This window comes from Arachis ipaensis, chromosome B09 (genome assembly GCF_000816755.2).
Source record: "Arachis ipaensis cultivar K30076 chromosome B09, Araip1.1, whole genome shotgun sequence".
In the NCBI taxonomy this organism is placed as follows: domain Eukaryota; kingdom Viridiplantae; phylum Streptophyta; class Magnoliopsida; order Fabales; family Fabaceae; genus Arachis; species Arachis ipaensis.
Window position 1 is genome coordinate 103,758,465 of NC_029793.2, and position 6,000 is coordinate 103,764,464.

Sequence of the window (6,000 nt, forward strand, 5' to 3'; positions counted from 1 at the left end):
ACCTCTGGACTTGGTCATTCTAGTTTGTTTACTTACTTTTTACTTACTCTTTCATATCCTTAATCTGTCCAGAGTTAACATTGGATTACTTTTAGAGTTCTTTAATGCAAGACTATTTTTATTTTAATTGATCTCTTTGATTATTGTTTATCATGTCTCTTTTTATTTCTCCTTTTTATTTTGTAAAGTCTACATTTATGATAATGGAGTAGTTTCCCAACTTGATTGGGAGTTGATTAAAAGGAGAACCTTGAGTTGGAATACTCAAGAGTTCAATTATAATTGGTTCGTTGTTGGTTGGTTTGTTAGTCACTAACTCTAATCCTTCCCAAGGGAGAGGATTAGGACTTGTGAATAGAAGTTGACTTTTAAATTGACTTTCCCTCATTCGTTGAGGGTTAACTAAGTGGAAACAACTACTAATTATTGATTGATCTTGAGAAAATTCCAACAAGGATAGAACTTCCGATTAATCTTCTTCCGGTCGAGATTTTATTTAAATTACATAAATTCTCTAATTTAATTTCCTGTTTATCAAACTAAAAAAAAGCATTTTGGAAAACCTCTGATTAGTAAAATAGCACATCTTCCTGCAACTCGTTGGGAGACGACCTGGGACTCATACTCCCAGTATTTTATTTCTAAAATTTGTGACAACTCTTTTCTAAATTGACAAGTGGATTTTTGCTGGTTAAGAGCTGTACTTGCAATGCCATTTTTCTTAATAATTCTTAATCTGCAAATTTTTGCCACGTCAATAACATCATCAATTTGTTCTCCCTTATTAATTAGTACATCACTCTTAACATTTCCTTCTCATGATACCTTTTTTATTTTTGGGTGGTAACAACTTTTCTTATCATTTGTTCACATGAAGATAATGTTTAAACAATTCAAACTTCCCTCTCCTAATTCCTGCGAATACTTAGGAAAATTGGCTAATAAGTATTGAACATGTGCTAATAATCCTCCTACTCTGACCCAGTCAACAACAGTTGCACAAAACTAGAAGGATCTAAGAAATTACCATTTTACATTAATCACTTTGTTGTTTTACAACGTCCCTTAAGTTCCTTTACAGTTAAGCTATATCCAGCAACCTGTAAAACTTTTCTTTTCTATTTTTTTTCCCAACAAATTTTGTCTATACTCATGTACTCATTACTAGGGGTGGACAAAAAAAATCTAAATTTTGGATTTCAAACCAAATCCAAACCAAACCATTAAAAAAAACCAGTTTTAAACAAAAAAAATCCAAACCAAATTAAATTTATTTTATAGTTTAGTTTTTAATCCAATCTATTTAAACAGTTTTAAATCCGGATCTAGATCCAGATCTAAACTAAGATCCAAATCTCAAAAAAACTCTAACTCTAATTCGGTGAACCAGTTCACACTTAACTCGCACAAATCCTGAAATCCAGTCCTCTTCTCCTTCGCTTCTTCTCCTTCGATCGGGTAGTCTCTGCCGTAGCCGGCACCGGAGCAGGCAACTGGCACTGACACCTTGTTGTCTCCTTCAACATTGAATGGGCCTCATCTCTGTTTCTCTTCTTCTGCCTTTGATCTTCTCTACCGTCGTCTTCACCGTCGCCGACTCGCCGTCACAAGTGTGGGCTTCCGGTTCTTTTGCTTTCTATTTGCCTCTGCTCGTGCTTCTTACCTCTGGGTCACAGCCTCACAGGGTTAGTACCACCCATTTCTCCTTATTCTTACTTCGCCTCTGCCCATGTTTAGTTGTTGTGCCATCATTTCAAAAGAATAATATAAACTTACCTAGAAACCCTTATTTTAGTTTATCACTGTAGTGTGGCCTAAGAGGTATAATTTTCCCCTCTTTTTCTTTTTGACTGTAAAACTGTAATAAACTTAAGTTTGGTTCATTTTGTTCCTGTAAGTTTCCAATTGCACAGTTCTGTATGCAATGTATCAATAAACATAGCCAAAATTTCCTTTTTCTATTATGTTAAGAACATCTGTTGATAGATCATGGACAATACACTTAGAAGTGTTTCTACTTTTTTTCTGACTAAACATGAATTAAGTTTTAAAATTAGACGAATTTTTTTTGTGTGGAATTTGATATTAAGTGCTAATCCTTTCATAAATTAAGTGCTAACTAGGCAAGATGATTGTTTATATGTAATTATGTTCATGAACTTGTGGTTAAGTTTATTCTTTTGTTTCTATATGTTCTTAGATCAAATGAACTGTGCTTGAATATAATGCTCTGTAGCTATATAGCTTTCAAAATTTATCAGTTCTTCTTTTAACTTCAGCAACCTTTTCTTGCTTCAGGTACTTGCCTTACCACTGAAGAGTGTCTCTTGAACAAGAACAGAAATCCTCATATGAGTAAGAACCAAATAGAGGATCAACTTAAGACATATCTTGGAGTCAGCAAGATTATATGGTTGCCCCGTGGATTGTATAGTATATAAACTTGATGCTGATCTTTTAGACTAAGAATCTTCCTATGAATTGATATTGTAATGATCAGAATTTTGAATTTGGTGTAGTCAAAGATTTTTGTAAAGACCATTTATCATGAGGTGCAGTATATGTTCTGATATGGATTGGTGTTTGGATAATAATAACTTCATTTATGAATAAAAGCCTCTTTTCATTTGTAAAAAAAAAAATGGCCAATCTACTATGCAGCTTAGTATGCAATATAGCTTAAGAACAAGTTGTACACCCATTTAATGATACCACTCTGGTTCAATAAGTTTAAATCTGAATGTGTGTGTTTTCTAATGCACATTCTATCTGGAAATTAGTATCCTGTTGTTTTGAATATGTTTTTTCCGGTAAACTAAAGACTCCAAAGCTTCACTATTATTGTCTACACATTAGTACATTTTTTTTCTGCAATGTAATGTTATTATTACATTTATACTAATTAAAGCAATTTCTGGGCAGCTTCAAAATGTGTATCTATTCTTCTTTCCATTACTCTGTTCAAATAATATATTTGGAAATTGGATTTTAAAAAACTAGTTTTAAAACTGGATTTTCAAAAACTGGTTTTAAAATTGGATTTTTGGTTAAAAAATTTGGTTTTAAAATTGGATTATCGAAAAAAAAATGAATTTTAGATTTGGATTTTAAGAAACCGGATTTAAAACCAGTTTGAAGTAAAACCGAATTTAAATTCTAAAATCGGTTTAAAATTGGTTTTTATTTTTTCAAACCGGTTTAGAACTGATTTCTCTCTTCAATCCAGTTTGAGTTTGGTTTTATGAACCATAAAACTGGTTCTGAAGTGGATCCAGTTTGAATTTTTAAAAATCCAAACCATGCCCACCCTTACTCATTACAATAAGCTGACAGTGTGTAAGACTATAGTCAACAATAAGCTACAAATCCATTGCATTCAAATCTAGTCAACAATCATATACCTACTTATCATCATCACATCAAAAGGTTAAAAAGCTGACGGTGTGTAAGAATATAGTCAACAATAAGCTACAAATCCATTGCATTCAAATCTAGTCAACAATCATATACCTACTTATCATCATCACATCAAAAGGTTAAAAAAAATAGCAAACTCATCAACAAAAATTACCCACACACTCCAAATTAGAAAAGATAGTAAGTTTTTACTCTTCAATCAACCCAAAACTAAACTTCCTAATTCATAACTTAAAATATCCATAAGAGAATATAAACCCTAAAATATTGATGATGACAAGACTCAATAAATTGGGAAAAGAATAGTAATTGAAAAAAGAAAATACCAGCACAATCAAAGTGGCGATAACCAATTTTGATGGAATTAAGGATGAGATCCTTGACTTGTTGAGATTCCATGCGCCACACACCAAGTCCAATGATAGGCATCTTGAAGCCGCTGTTGAGTGTTATCGCCATTTTCTTCATTGCTTCAAGCTTCACAACACCTCTACACATTAGCTTTTATATATCCACAACCTTCGAAAAAGAAAGTAACCATAAATTTAACAAAAGCCAAAAATAAAGAAAAGCATTGAGAAATATACAAAAACATAAATAACTTGCTTAGTTTAATGTTAAAAATATAGTAAAACTTAAAAAAGGAAAATATTAGGCTATATCTAAATATCATCTAATAATAATACACACATGCACACATAAATGGATTGATGGACTTCTAATATAAACTTATTACCTTTCAACATTTTGTTCCTCACAGTAGCTTTTAAAGGAGATACAGACTCTTAATCAAAATAGCTTACTGAAGGTGCCTTGTTAACACTGCTTCTGTGTGTCTAGTCACTTGAGCTGTGCAAGAATGATCAGCAAACTTTGTAAGAGACTAACAGAAAGAAATGATCAGTAAACTTTGTATATAACTCACATGTCCTTTATGCAGAAGCTTAAAGTGTCTCTAATGTCACTAGTAAAAAGCGTTGCAAGACACTAAAGTTCTTTACAGATTTCTTCAGCATAAAATGAGGTTACATATAGTTGATCCGCACATTGAATCTAACATAATAAAAAATTAGAGAACTAACATCGGAAATAGAGAAGAATCCTATAAATCCATGTCAGTCATGAAGAAAGAATACAAAATTGCAGGATAACATAAAAAAATGAACAAAAGTAGTGATAACACTCGCAATGCCTTTCTTCCTTCATCAATCTTTGAATTGAAGACCTATATGATTGCGAAAAGTAGTGAATCATCTACAAATGCTGGGCAAATTTTTTATTGATGAAAAAAAATCAATTGAAGAACGAAAGAGAGAGAGTAACTGATTTTGATTGAGCACGGTCAATTGAAGGCAGCAGCAACAACGGCACAGAGAGACGAAGCGATTGATGAAATGTGATGAATTGATTATGCTAACTGGGTTTCAGTAATATTGATACAATTGTTATTAACAAATGCAAGTTCAGAATTTCATTATGAAAATAGTAGATACAACAACTGTAAAAATAAATATAATAATCAGAGAGACTGAGAGGAACTTACACGAAGAGGATGGCACGGCGGGAGGCTCGGCGGAGGAGAAGAAGAAGAAGAAGAAGAAGATCTGCTCTCTGGTGAAGGACAACGGGTTTTCTCAGGCATCGAAAAAGAAGAAGCTCTACTGATCTGCTCTCTGTCTCTCTCCGTGACGGTGACTCTGTCTCTAGTCTCTACTCTCAGGCGTTAGAGAAGAAGAAGAAGCAGCCTCACTCTGAACTTTGATTCTCTGGAGGTTTGGGGTTAATATTTGGGAAATTGAGCGAAACGAAGCACGTGGATAATAAACGCGGGCATAATTTTTTGTTGATAAAGATCGACGGTAACTTCATCGATTTTAGTTAAAACAAAAATCAACATTTTAGCCGTCTATTTTATATAATAAATTTATATCGTTCATCTAATTTTAAAAGAAGATATCCATCGTTTAAATTTATCGACGGCAAAAACTGTTGATATTATAATTATTAAAATAGACAACTAATCCGTCGATTTTAAAGAAAAAACAATTATCACCCATTATCTCGTCGGCAATGTGATGATAATAACAAAGTATTGAAAGTTGCTAAAATAATAGACGGCATTGTCATCGATTTTAATATTTTATTTTTAATAATTTCTTTTTCATTTTATTGACGCCAAGCCGTCAAAAAATATCGATGGAAAATTTGGCCGTCAATTTTTGGCGTCGATAATTACATTGTTTCTTGTAATGTATGTATATATCTCACATTGTCACTATACATATATATATTTTGGATCTTTATGATCTTACTATATTTCTACTTATTGGACAAGGTATATTACTATATTATAATAACTTTGTTCTCCATATCATGCATTTAAATACAGTCAATTTCAAAATTTAATTAGTGAAATTATGAGTGTGTTTAGCTTTGATTATTTGACAGACTCTGTTTCTTTCCAAAGTTAGGAGTGAGATTCGAACTCGAAATTTTTAGGTGAGGATGGAGAGATTGTGCCATTTGAGTTATAGTTCGTTGGCATTCGAAAAATAAGTTACAATTTGATTTTTCTTTAAAGAT

At 32.3% G+C, this 6,000-nt stretch overlaps 1 long non-coding RNA gene across 1 annotated transcript in view; it reads right to left on the reverse strand.

Moving 5' to 3' along the window:
• LOC110267314 overlaps window positions 1-3,428 on the reverse strand; it is a 49,272-nt gene extending 45,844 nt beyond the window's left edge. The window contains exons 1-2 of the long non-coding RNA XR_002354798.1: window positions 3,314-3,428; window positions 1,028-1,157 (exon numbers count right to left, since the gene is read on the reverse strand). This is a non-coding gene — a long non-coding RNA (uncharacterized LOC110267314). The remainder of the gene's footprint in view (window positions 1-1,027; window positions 1,158-3,313) is intronic.